This window comes from Bactrocera neohumeralis, chromosome 2 (assembly GCF_024586455.1).
Source record: "Bactrocera neohumeralis isolate Rockhampton chromosome 2, APGP_CSIRO_Bneo_wtdbg2-racon-allhic-juicebox.fasta_v2, whole genome shotgun sequence".
Lineage (NCBI taxonomy): Eukaryota > Metazoa > Arthropoda > Insecta > Diptera > Tephritidae > Bactrocera > Bactrocera neohumeralis.
The window spans coordinates 76,507,943-76,522,153 of record NC_065919.1 but is presented as its reverse complement, the minus strand read 5'-3'; the positions used below and the strand labels follow the sequence as shown (position 1 = coordinate 76,522,153).

The following is a 14,211-nucleotide window of genomic DNA, read 5'->3' as shown; positions in this document are numbered from 1 at the left end:
TATCTGTGTACGCGCATGTGTGTATGGGTGGCAACTGAGCTAGCGCTCAAGTATAAAAAGATAACACAAAGACTGTGCAAAGCAAAAGCAACAAACAAGGCAAATAATAAAAAGTTTGTCGCTCGCACGATCATCGGCTCTCAATCAAGCGAATATGTGTAAATCAGCAAACGAACGAAAAATTGCTTTGCGATTTCTGCTTTGCGAATGTTGGGCGGCTGAGGACCGAAATTGCAAATATCGCGAGACGAACGAAAGTAGCGAAGAACCGTATAAAGAAACATGCAGTGCAAAAAGACTTGCGAAGAAATATTTGACATTTTGGACGAATGTCAGAGAAGCGCAACACAGCGCAAGAAAATATAAGGAGCGTTGAAATTTTGCCAACATACATATACAGTGCATATGTATGTATATGAGTGTTTGTGTGTATCTAAATAAAATGTATGTTTATGTATATATGTATGTATAAATGTATGTATGTATATATATATATATATTTATATCAGAACTTAAAAGCCAGCGGAAAGTGAAGGTAGTTGCAAAATTTACTGCAGCTATCGCGAGTAGACACAGTCAAACAAACATATGTATGTATATGCAGGCATATATGTATGTATGTACAGATGATTTTTACCTTAACTTAGGGAATCTGCACACAGTTGAAGTGCATATATAATATTTTAGCGTATGTTTGTGCAATGCTCACATATATATGTATGTACATATATATATGTATGTGTGTACATATATATTTAAGTATTATGTGTATAAGCTTTAATCGAATTTGTTTGTTTTGGCTTGCTGTGGGCGGCATTATGCTAATGAGCTTTAATTAAACCGTAATGCTCTAAACTCAGTGTTCTAAAATTTTTGTTTTGAAGATAGAAAAAAAATATACTATTATCAAGAATGAAATTTTTTGCTCAAACAATTTTTGCATTCAAAACCAAGTGAATATTAACTTCTTGGAAATTTGAGGTTAAGTTTGTTGAAAAAGCTCCGCTTATATATAAGGTTGCTAAATACTTTTTTGTTGTTGGAAATGATGTTGTTATACCATTAGCTGAGCTCAACCTCTTTATATATTCCCATGAAGTACCTCACTATATATGTATTTCCAGTGATCCCATGGGAGAGGCATGAGATAGGTGTAGGTTAGGTTTAGCGGATTTCGATGCTTCCTCCTGCTATAAAAAAAACTCACTATATACCATCTCATTAGACTCTAAAACGTTTTTAAAAATCTTGTACCCATCTTTGGAAGATTTTTGTATGTTACGAAGAACCCAACACAACACTTCAACTTTTTTGTCTATTTATATGTACAATATTCGTTTTTTTTTACACAAATCAGGATCGTTTTGAATAGCAAGGTTGAATTATATCTACTACGTCAAGAATAACTAACCTCTACTAGTAACTTATCATCTCAACATTCTAATTTTGTTTTGGCGTTTATTGTACCAAGGTTTTTGGATCAAATTTAGGGGGTATAACCGGTTGTTGAGTTACCTCAGAATGCATTTTAGTTCACATAGGAGAAGATTATTTTAGCAACTTCTAGATACTCTTATATTTTGCTATCTTTGAAATGAATTAGTAATTTTTTTAGTTTGACATTTATATGTATTGAGCACATAAGTTTCACCGGTGATACAAATCAACTAATAATTGTTTGGGAATACTTTAACTCTCTAATAGTCTCTAAAATACTTTTTTTGCTGAGTTAAACTCTAACTCTCTAAAAACTCATATAATATAAAATTTTCGAAGCAACTAGTGCTATTCCTAAAAGTGATGTTTTAAAATTTTTTAAAATATACAGAAGCACCCTAATGTGATTTTTAAACTATTTGATTTATTTTAAGAAAAAAATGTTGCGAACTTCAATGAATCACTCATTGATTATTAATTATTTATCATTAATTATTTCCTTTGTACATTAAATATATTTACTTAAATTTTTATTGAAAATAATAAAAACAAAAAAAAAAATAAGACCCATTAATTTTTCCAAAAAAATCAGTTTTTATAAAAAAAATTATTGAGTATGCGAACAAATATTAAAACTAAAGCATTTATCAGAAAAAAATTGCTTCCGTGCAAATCCCAAATATATCTCTAACATAGCAGTAAATGAAATTGAACATGATTGCAAAAGAATTTTATGCCAAATAGCGATAGTTATCAACCACCACCACTTGCCGCGCACCCATGACCCGCGCAACTAACCACCAACACGTCACTCCCCAAAAATAGCAACAGCCAAACTTGCACCCACCACCACCAACATGACACTGAAAATAGCAAGGCTTATGGAACAACAAGTCTCAACGAATACAAAAACAACCAACATCATGTTGCAATATCCACATTGCCTTAACTGACAAACTATTGAGGATTACCCTAAACTTGCAATCAGCTTATCAGAGCTAAACAACAGCGGTGGGTGGGCACAATTATATTTATATACATATTTTCCCATGTACATATGTTTGTATGTAGTATGTAGTTGAACTCATGACTGATCAGTAAGTGGCTTTGAAGTAAAAATTTCGCCATAAACGCTTCGTGATCAAACGCAAAGGAAGTCATATTTAAATATTAATTACCTCGCTGCTGGCGAGGGGAAAAGCTACTGGGAGCTACCGACAATGACTTCCATTTCCAATAACAGCGTCAACACGTGATGCAAGCGCCTCTATGAGCGGCAAATGACAGCAGCTGTTGCTTGTGGTGAGAAACTACGTGCGAATGTATGTATGTCAGTAGGAGAGTATATACAGTTAAGCACTATTTGCAAGCAAATTTACTAGTATAACAAGTGACTCTTCGTCATGTTTTGTGGGAAATTAATCATCGCCAAATTAATCATTGCACAAAGTTGAAATTTAGCTGTCGCGGTGGCGATGAGCGCACGTTTCGCGCGAATACCAGCGATCGGCGGCCACAAAGGGAATATAAGCAAGTACATTTTTTAGATATTTCACCCATTGATGGGCATACTTAGGCACGTCGTAGTTCCGCTAATGTGCTGGCAGTCAGTCAGTCCAGCAGTCCCAAAGGACGGCAAGGCAGAAACCATTAGATAATTAAAGCGTTTGCGGTGTGGCGGGGGAGTATAAAATATAAAAAACTCATTGCTGTGTAAATTGCACACGTAAATGCACAAATATAATAGTTGACGTACAATATTTTTATTTTATATAAAATAGTTTTAGAAATATCTTTTTTGTTTTGCTTCGCTTTCGACTTTTCGATTCATTACTTTGCAGCATTATTTTGAAGTCTGCTTTGCTAGTGGGAAACAAAGCAAGGAATGCACAAATAAAATGCAGTAATTTTCTCGAATAGTATACAAATTTACACGAAAGAAATATAAGTTTGAAATATTGTCCCTGTGAAAGACACGTTCCATCCATAATGAAAAATATGTTCGTGCAGCTCAGCGGTTTTATATAAATTAAAATAGTTCTAAGGGGTGTACTTGGATTATTCTGAAACATTTGGACACATTTAAATATGTTCAAGAATTTTAGAATATTTATTCGGAACAAATTAACAAAAAAATAAAATAAAATATAAGTACAAAAAATATAAATATTTAATACTTAAAATTATTAAGATTTTGAATTTTGTTTTGAGCGCGGTATGGATCAATAATTCCCAGACATACTACGAGTATTTGGTACATAACAACTGGGAATTTCATACATATTATTACTGCAAGGTTGGATAGAATATACCAATAATCAAAGTTCTAAAGAAAAAAATTCAAATACTTGAATATCAGTATAACAGAAATTAAATATAAGGATTTTCGTAAATCCATATATAATAATGGATATTCATAAATAAATTTGAAATCTTATAAATCATAAAAAATAAGATTTTTTTTAATTTCAATATATTTAGAATTTGTTTAATTATAAAAAACAATAACTAAATTTTATGAAAACACTATGAGGATGAATTATGGTAGTATGACATTTAATAAATTTAAAAAAATTAAATTAAATTAAATTAAATAAAAAATCAGATGCTAATATTTTATTGATAAAATTGTTTGTTATTAAATCAGTTTATTTTTTGTATTATTTTATTTAATTTTTATGCAAATTATTAATTAATTTTAATTTAATATAATTTAAATAAAAAATTTTAAGGTTTTTATTTCAATCTTCGTACTTTTTACAAAGCAATATTCTACATTTTGATTCCTATTTCTCATAAATTGCTTTCCTTGCATGCCTAGAATACGGTCGCAAAGTGATTTTAAAAATGATTTTAAAAATTCGAAGTCGTTTTAAATATACAGCAGTTAAAAGAACGAGCTGTTCAGCTGTTGTTTAAGTGATCCTTAAACACGTTTTTCTCAAAACTGTGATTTTTCTTCATCGTATCTCAAAAATGACTTCCGTGCATTTAGGCTCCCATATTAATACGCCGTTATTCTTTTTTTGTTTCAGATAAGACAAACAGCTGGAATACTGGAGGAGTGCGTCCTATTTTTGAGACGGGGAGTATTCAGCACGATGTAATTCATGATCTACACAATATTTTGATCTTAAAATTTATATTATTATTTTTTTTTTACTGGTCTCAGAAGGAAGGTCCTCAAAACTCCCAAAAAAAAAACAGGCCATCACATGGGATGACCCCCTTAAACATTTTTATTTTGATTTTTTGAGACATATTCACTAACTTTTAACATATTACTATTATTATGAAGTTAATTTTCAAAGCCATATTTGAAATTAGTTTACGAATTTTATAAGGATATTCATAACATAAGTAAATAAAATATACTAAGTCAAGAAAAATACTGTCTACCTAAATGACATAAGTACTAATATTAGAACCTTACTGGATAATCATCATTTTAAAGGTCCATTATACAATCTTTTTAAATATATAGACGAGAATCTTTTAATAAAAACAGCGTCTAATTCAATAATTAATCGTCTGGAACTCTCTATACATAAACAAATATGTATATGTACCTAAACGTTGCAAAATTAAGCAATACAATTTTTCATAAATTTCTGCAGTATTTCATATTTTCATAACCTCTCATTTTCTTAAAACTTTTATATCATCACAATTAAGGGTTACAAATAATGCAAAAAAATAAAATAACATTTGCATGAAAAAATACTTCTTTTTTATTGAAGATGTCATTTGAATAACAATAAAGGCAAAGTATTAAAAAAAATCCACACGCAGTTAAAATATATAGGTATTTTAATAAAAATTCTCCGCTCATCCGGATCATCAAACAAATCAAATCTCATTAAAAACAAAATAAATATTTCAATTTTGGTTTTCGGTGCTGGAATCCTTCGATGGATAGTTTTTAAAGGATACTAAAGCAAATATGCTTTTTCGAACCTCAAAAGGAATATAATCTACACCATTTTACGAACTTATTCGACTACACCTTGAACATACGGAGTTTTCCAATAGGGATGATACGATTTCTAAGTGTCATTTCGGCCATTTTTAATGTCATGATTTTTATTTTTTCATTGTACTAAGTAATGTTTACAATTTTGTCATTAAAATATATACAAGAACAACGTTTACAAATTATTAAATTTTATTATCAAAATAATCGTTCTACATTTGCAACTTTTCGTGCGTTTTGGACATTTTATGGCCGTCTCACTTTTATATTAGTGATGCGGTAAATAAACAGAACTGTCGATTTTAGTGAAAATTCTCAAATTATTCATGAACAACCATTACATTTACCTAAATTGACAGTGTGATTTGGTTTAGTAAAATCACCGGTGCGTCAGTGGCGGAGCTACAACTTCGGGCGCCCGGGGCCAAGGATGTTCTGCCGCCCCCCTTTATCTACCTACCAACAAGTTTCATGAGGTCGAACTACAAAAGTGATTTTTTACAAAATATCTTCGATATTAAGTATATAAAAGTTAGGAACTAGAAGCCACGCAAAATCTGAAGTTCCAAAATTCTCACAATACGGTATTTGAGGAAATTGATAGTAAATTTACAAGACGTCTTATTAAAAGCCATAGAAAAAACCCTTTTTTCGCCCTATATCTTGCACCTTTTTTGACACAATTTGCAGGAATTTTTGCCCGAATTGGAGTTTTTAATTACCATTTTTTAAATTTTAAGAAATAAAAGTATTTGTTACATTCAAAGCATAGGGTAACTGTGAGAGTGACACGTCGCTAGACAAAGCTAGAAAAGTGCATATTTTTGTTCTAACACTATTTTTAAGAAAGATATAAGCCAAAAGATATAAGACAAATTCAAAGTTTGAAGAGTATTCGAGTAAAACTTAATATTTTTCATTGTTATGCAGATTATTACATTGTGAGTGTACAACTCTTTATCTTTTATAATAAATTTTGTAAAAAAATTTGTTGAAGTATTTTTCTGAATATTAAAAAACAGCGAAGATCGTTTTGCCGCCACCAAGACGTTGCGCCCGGGGCGACGGCCCCCTTCGCCCCCTTAGCTACGCCACTGCGGTCCGTACTTCTTTCGATATGAAGATAGTGGGAAAAGTACTCGAAAATTGGGTTCATTGAATTCGTTCCTGCAAAAAAAAGTCGTGAAGGCCATTTGAATATTATTATATTCAGCACTTAATTGCATCGATTTTACTTCATATTGTTTCATTAACATTTAGTGTTTTCTTTTTTTTTTAAGAAATCATGTCACCCTTATTGGAAAACCCTGTATTTACGGACTACATCATTATCGTAAAAATCGTCGTAAAATTTCACCAATAAGTTTCGCTGTTTACACTAATTCATTTGGCGACTTTGAACAAATTGTAGAAAATGCATTTAATTAGCTGAACGACTTGCAGTAGTCGTTTAGTCTGAATGACTTAAAATTTTCTATTTTTTCCATATTCTATTGTATAAGCACCGTTTCTAATTGGAACGTTAGTTACATAATAATTTTAAATTATTACCTATTTTTCTAAGAAAATAGTATTAAAAAATTGTATACCGAAAATATTACATTTCTCCAATTACTGTTTTTTATTAAGAAAAAAATTTAAAATTAATAAGTTAAAATGTAGATATTAGATTTAAATTAAATTAAAATGATTGAATTTTGTTTCGTAGTGGGCACCAAATTTCCTTTAGTCTAAGCATAGTGCAAGCATTTATTCTCTAAATCGTCTAAACGCAGTATTAGCAAAAAAAAAAAAAAATAATAATAATAATTTAATCAAGCATTGTAAACATTAGCTTTTCAAATGAAATTGTTGAAAAAAAAATCCAAAAAAAAAATTTATTTAATTTGTTAACTGGGAATTGTAAAAAAATATGAGGCAAACATTACCATATCATAGTTCTCATGTACACCCTATCCATGCTACATTTTTGCTAGTGATTTGCAACAAACTTTTAAATCCATAAAAAATATTTATAGTAGGCCTTTCGTGTTTGCTAAAAATTTTAAATTTTTTAAAAGGAAAAATAATTTGCTTTTCTTACATGGTTTTTTTAAAGCAAAAAACTCAGGTCTGCGTTAACTTTTGTTTACAAAAAAAGTTGGTTTAACTAACAAATCCATTAATAAAATAATTATTTTACTAAATTTAGTTTAAGCAACTTCAGAGAAACTTCTTTCAGGCTATGAAGCTTAAAAAATGTCACCGGCAGCACCGGCGAAATTTATGGTTTCATACTTTCATATGCAATAACTATAATATTTACAAACAAAAATATTAATAAGGCACTTACTAATTGTTTAGTGTTGTTTTATCCTTAATGCACGTTTGAAAATGTAGACAGACTTGTTGTTGTATTCCTTATGTACTGCTGATCCTAGTAAGCTAATGTAATGTAGAGGCACGTAGAAACACCACCAAAAGAAGTTTGGACTGCGTTGTTTTTATGTTTTTCTTTTATGTTTTGTTTGTTGTTGTTATTTTGTTCTTTTTCTTATAATATCAATGCAAATATGTAATGTAGTCGCTTGCGCTTAGAGTTAAGTATATATTTATGTGATGTATTGGTAGTATTTAACAACAAATAGTATAAAACTAAAACAAAACGGTCAATGCACACAAAAATATTCAAACAAATGTATAAAATTTCACTAAGAGAACACGTTGATGGGGCTTTTCTGCTTTTTCAGCTTCTACTTCATCTACCAATACGCCTTGCTTGCTGCGCTGTAGCGTTTGCTTTGCTCGTTTAATTCACAGCTAAATTTCAAGCAGCACAAAATTGTTTAAAATTTACTTTTTAGCTTTAACAATTTGTTCTATGCTTTAATGTAATTTTTCTTTATTTCATATACCGTATTTATTTGATTTGCTTTTTGATGGATGTTCAATACTTTTTCGTAGCACTTTGAACACGTTTTTCACATATGCCGTTCACTTGCAGATTTCCTGAACAGTTTGCCGATTTGCCAATTTCATTGACTCTTAATCGTGTTGGTTGCAGACGCGAACTGCACGTTGCCACGCGGCGATCACACGAAACGAAACGCGAATCTGGAACGACGAGTCGTACCTATTAAACTTGTACGAGGTGGTACACGTACACGTCACGGATCGCCAAGTAATGCCAATGCAGTGAGTGTGCTCTTTAGCTACTGCCGCGCTCCTGCTGCTGCTTCTCCTCGAGTTGCTCGTGCTCGTATGGCGGTTATGGCTGTTGCCAGCGCTGAACTTTGCTGTGTGCAGTGAATGGACCTCGTTGCACTTGGCCGTCGTTGCAAATTTTTTTTGTCGTTTCAGTTGCCGATTTTCCACTTTGATTTTACTGCTGCACTTAAAGCTCTCTTTTGTTTTTTGATTATACGACTTTTTTTTGCATTCACCACATTCACGTCGTTTATTTTTGTGTTGTGTTTTAGCCAATTTGCTTTTCTCTAATTAAATTTTTCTAATAAAATTTTGATTCACTGCAATTCGTTTGCGCTGACCGTCGTCAGTTTGCTGCCTTCCTGCTCCGGATACTACTTATTTGCACACTAACCGACTGAGTCGCTCGTCGCCGCACCAACACCGGTTGTCGAATTCAAATCTCTATGCGAGAGCAACAACAGCAACAGCAATGAATCGGATGCACTTTCTCGGCTCGTTGCAATCGGGTGCAGTGTAAACAAAAACAAAAAAATTGCTTCGTTTCGTAGCGTCAGAGAACGTGCGCGCCAAAGTATGATGCGTTTCAACAATGAACTGATCAAAATTCAATATGTAGTGCTGTGCCGCCGGCTCGTTGGGGCCGGTTTCCGTTGTAAAGCGTCGTAGCTCGGCGCGATGGCTGCACTAGTAGTGGTAATGGTGGTGGTGGTGGTGAGAGCGTATCTGTGCGCTCAACACGATTGCGAAATGCACGAAATGCAATCGAATGCAACGATGTAATTACTGCAGCAGCGCCGATCTTAGACCGACGAACATCAACGAATGCGCTTAACCGTCGGCAAAGCTGTCGCCGATACACGCAAGTGTTGTTGTTGTTGGTGAAAGCAAAAAAGCCTGCACTTACGATCGCTGCTGTGATTAATACGATTATGCTGTTGGTGTTGTTGTCGTCGTTCTTTTTGTTCTTCAAACACTGACGTCCGGCTACAATGTGTTCTCCTCGTATATGTATTCGCTAAGGCGTATGTTTAGCGCTCGTGTACGCTTTGCACCAACACTAATGCAGGGACAATTCCAATGCAGCTAAGTCACGAACTTGCAACGACCGAATGATTCTAAACCGCTCGTTGTATCTAGTCTCAATGCAGTTTTATTTCATTATATTAAGCTCTTTGTTGTTGCAAAATTGCAGTAAGCGCTTAAAATATTGGCGAGAGAGCGCGCGCGCACGCCAGAGTGGGCGTGTATAGTCAGTGAGCTTGGGGAGCTTTGCGTTTTGCAAAAGCTGTCTTCAAACTATCTCGAGCGACTGTTGCTAAGTAATTAAAATTGTTGGTGTTATGGTGATCCCAATACTTGCTCCGCGAGTTCTAAGTACGTTGTACTCTCTTTTACTTTTTTGCACTTTTGTACTTTTTACCGCCTTTTCTGCTTCGCTTAGTAGCTTAGAAAGTTGTTGTATTAGCCACGTGTGAAGGCAGCACTAAGCAACTTGACAATGGCTGCTCTCTCCAAGTGGGGCTCTTCCTGCTATAACTTCGTTTTTGGTGCAAGTTAATTGCCGTTATTAATTTTTGAAATTTATAGCAGAAATTCCAAATGCGTCTTAAGCGTATTGAGTTGTTGTAGCAGTCAGTTCGAGGTTCACAGTGAGGTGAGCGTTATCTTTTTCGTTTTTTTCTAACTTTAGGCACACAATAATGAATTTTTATAGCAAAAATCAGCTGTTTTTTATAGCATCACTCTGAACTTTTTATATTTCACTCACTATTCTCGCAGTTTAAATTAGTGTTTTGTTCTATTTTTTAAATAAAATTTTACTCAATAATTTTTATGTTTTTTTTTTTTAAAAATTTTTGTTTTTGTAGTATTTGCTGTTTTTATAGCAAATTTGCATGCGCTTTGTATCGCTTCTATAGATTTATATTCGCTGTGTTATCATATGTAGTAAAACAATCAGATTTCTTTGTTCCAAGTTGTCACAACCTTTGCGTTGCCGTTGCAAGCGTTTCTCCACAAATGTATAGCTAATCCGGCGTTTATATGTCTATGTTAAGTAAATGGGTTGTGAATTGCCAAGTTTATTGCTTTTTTGTTGTAGATTTGTGTTTTTGCTTTATAAAATATTTGTATATCGGTAATTTATGTCACTCTTTCTGTTTTTTAAATTATTTTTATGTTTGTTGATTAATTGTGTTTTAATTTATTAATAATTTTAATTAATTATTTTAATTATTAATTTTTAATTAATTGTTTTATTAATTATTTTTTAATTAATTTTTTTAAATACTAATTTTTTAATTATTAATTTTTAAATTAATTATTTTTAATTAATTTTTTCAATTTCTTGTTTCTATTTTTATTATCCTGCGATTGTCACTTGTTCACTCACTTTATTTCAGTTTTTTGTGTTATTATTTTTATTAATTTTTTACTTTACTCTTACTAGTATTTTTCACACTTGTATTTGTGTTTATGCCTTTTGCTTGAGTCGCTCACGATCTTCAAGTATTATTTTCCACACTTTTCGCCAATGTTTTCATATAATCAATTAGGTAATTTGCGCACGCCGCGTCATAATGCTGCATTTTTTAAACAATCATTACACGCACTTGGGGGCACAGAGAGTAAAAATTTGCCGCAGCAAAAAATACAAAAAGAATATTTTTTTAAAATATTTTTAATGCTTTATTTGTCACTAAAAGCGTCTTTCAGCGCTTAAAATTAAGGATTCAATATTTTTTTTAATTTTTTTAAATTTATTGTAATTGTTAAGTCTTTTTCACAGCGTACTTTCCACAAATATTATGCTATCAAGCACTCGTAACATTTTCTGCATTCACGAAACAGTCTTTAAACAGTTTTACTTGCGCACTCGTAGTTTGAAATGTTTCAGTTTTTATATTTATAAATATTTAAAGTTTTTATAATTAAAAAAAATTAACTTAAACGCGCGTAATAATATTTATAGTAAACAAGTTAGCTTAAAACAAGTAAGTGTTATTAGAAAAAAGCGTAAAAAAGTTTAAAAATTATGCAAGCTAAAGTTGTAAAAACTAACTTAGAACGTAGACACTAAGGCGTAGGTAGTTTGAAAACTTATTTTACTTATTTAGTGTGGTAAATTATTTGTTGTGGCAATAATTTTGTTGCAATTTTTTTTCATTAAAATTACTTTGCTAATTATGCACAACGCTGTTGTTGTTGCTGCTGTATTATGTAGACTGCGAACTGTAAATTTAATTTGTTTACTTAATTACTCGTTTACTGCTGCAATGATGTTGTTGGTGTTTTCGAAAAATAAATTTAAATTGTTTTGTTTTGAGTTGAGTATACGCGGACACTGTTGTTTTGCGCTGCGGCTAACACGGTTGTTGCAAAACGCTTATAACGGTAACCGAAAGTTACATAAATTTTCCGAATTTTTTCATTTAGATGCAAACTTTTCGAAATCAATTTGTTTTCTCAAACACGGAAATTGCGCATATTTCCCTCGTTGCGTGTTGAAATTGCGTTTTTGCTGCGGCCGAATTGTTGTTTGCCTTAGTTTTTGTTAATTATGCCTTGTTGTTTTAGATTTTGTATTTTGCTTTGCGCTGTTGAATTTTGAAAATTTCCTATTTTGTACTGCAAAATTTGAAATTTTTTTTGTATTTAGACAAAAGTATAATTATGCCCGTATTTTAGTTGAGATTTTATCCAATTGAAGTTGTGAAAATTTTTAGATATTTGTGCCTGCGATATCTTCTCATCGTCGTCCGTCCGCGATACTGTGGCTAAGTGTAGCGGTTGCGTTGATGTCTGACGTTTTGGCTAACGACTCTGTCTCATCGACGACTCTTCTGGTTCTTGGCTCAGCCTCGCTGCTGCTGCTGCTGCTCTATCGACAAAAAGTCCGCTTTGGCAGCGATAAAAGAGTAGCGGAGTGCAAAACTGCCAAACTCACTGAGTGAATGAGCGTGTATGCAAGTGGTATGTGTGTGTTTGTGGCTTAATTGGCACCGGCGGCAATGGCGTTTGCCGCTGCAGAAGTATTGTAGCGCAAAAATGTATCTGAAATCCTTGTCTGCCTCGCCTGAGTGGCTGCTGGCTGGCTGGCTGCTTGCTGTTGTCCACACAATTTACGCTTACTCTTAGTCGTTTACCCCTCCTCGCATGTGCGGCGTCGTTGCTGCAGTTTGCGGCCACACTCGCACATTTTTGCAAATATGTTGGTATGTATGTGTGCGCGCACATATTTTTTCTTCATTTCCTCGCTACACACATTTTTTGCTGTCGCTGCGATGGCTGCCGGAAAGCTTGCGCTCGCTGCTCTCTCTTCAGCTGCATTGGCTTAGAGTTGCATTAGTGTGAGTGCATTTTGTCTCGGCAAAAAGCTGTTAATGTGTGTGTGTGTGGCCAGTGTAGTGGTGCTTGCTTGTGTGCGTGCGATTGCCGGTCTCACCATGCAGCGCTCTACAGTTTCGCCAACCCTTATGCACATAATTCCATATTCTTGCTAATTGTTTTTATTGTTGCTTTTCAACTTCCGTCTTGCTATTGTAGTTCGTCTATCACTTTGTATTTTCAGCTAAGTTTGCTAACTTTTAACTGTTTGTTTTGCTGTTCTCTTCCGTAGCTCATTGCCGTTCACAGAGTTGCATTTTGCACTCGCACATATGTACATACACCTAAGCAGGCACATACAGCCGTTCGTGCTCATTTGGCCGGCCGGTGCAGCAAATTCGAGCTCACACCGAAGCACTTGCGCTGAGCTGCTACTCAAACTGTCTATGTTTGTGTATATGTGTGTTTGTGCCAATATTTTGTCGCGCCGTCGCTATGCAATCGCTTCTGCGGCCCGCACAGCGTTGCATTGCCGCTACTCAACTTCTCACTTCCTCACTTATTCCTAAACTTTTCGGCTTGGCTTTCTCTCTTGCAGCCAGGCGCTGGCGAATGCAGTTAGAGCCGCAAAATAGCCACCACAACAACAGCAGCAGTGGCAAAATTGTAGCTCTTCCAGGTTCATCACACGAATCCGCATGCAAAGCGCAATGGCTATTTTTGACTCTCGCATTTTTCTTTATTTTTTTCATTTTTTGTTTTTTTTGCAAAGCAAATCTTATGCATTGTAACTCAGTTAAGTACTCTTTTCCGCAGTTGTCTCATTTTTTCTCAATTTCATTGCTTTAGTGGCCTCTACGCCATGTCCGTCCGTTCCTGCATCTTACCCTCAATTTTTGTGCAGTTACTAGCGCTTAAGTATCGCCATCAGATATGCCTGTGGAACATTTCAATTAACTGCATTTTTTAAAGCCATTCGCAGTGCCTCTCCACCCTGTCTGCTGCCTGTCCGCGGCTGCCTTGGCATGCAAACGCTCTACAATGCTCTTCTTCTGCCATTAATTAACTTTCGGCCATTCGTGACAACATACACACATACATATATGTGCTCATATGCAATCCGTTGTTGTTGTTGTTGCGTGTGTGTACTTTTTGTGCTTGGAGCGTCACGATAAGCGATAAGATCTCGCATGATTTGCCTAATCGTATCCCTCTAGGTCGCCTCAACACTGCAACAATGACAACACTGCCTGACTGCTTGCTCCATGTCTTGTTGTCACTTTGAC

The 14,211-nt window shown here is 33.9% G+C and overlaps 1 protein-coding gene across 16 annotated transcripts in view; it reads right to left on the bottom strand.

The window, feature by feature from the left end:
- The window catches only part of LOC126755256 (heterogeneous nuclear ribonucleoprotein R), a 148,503-nt gene that overhangs the window by 68,841 nt on the left and 65,451 nt on the right, over positions 1-14,211 (bottom strand). Inside the window, exon 1 of one of the 16 annotated variants that reach the window (XM_050467730.1) lies at positions 7,743-10,776. The exons of the other annotated variants lie outside the window; for them this stretch is intronic. The gene's annotated coding sequence lies outside the window, so the exon portion shown is untranslated. Of the gene's footprint in view, positions 1-7,742; positions 10,777-14,211 lie in introns of those variants that run through there. 16 annotated transcript variants of the gene reach the window in all.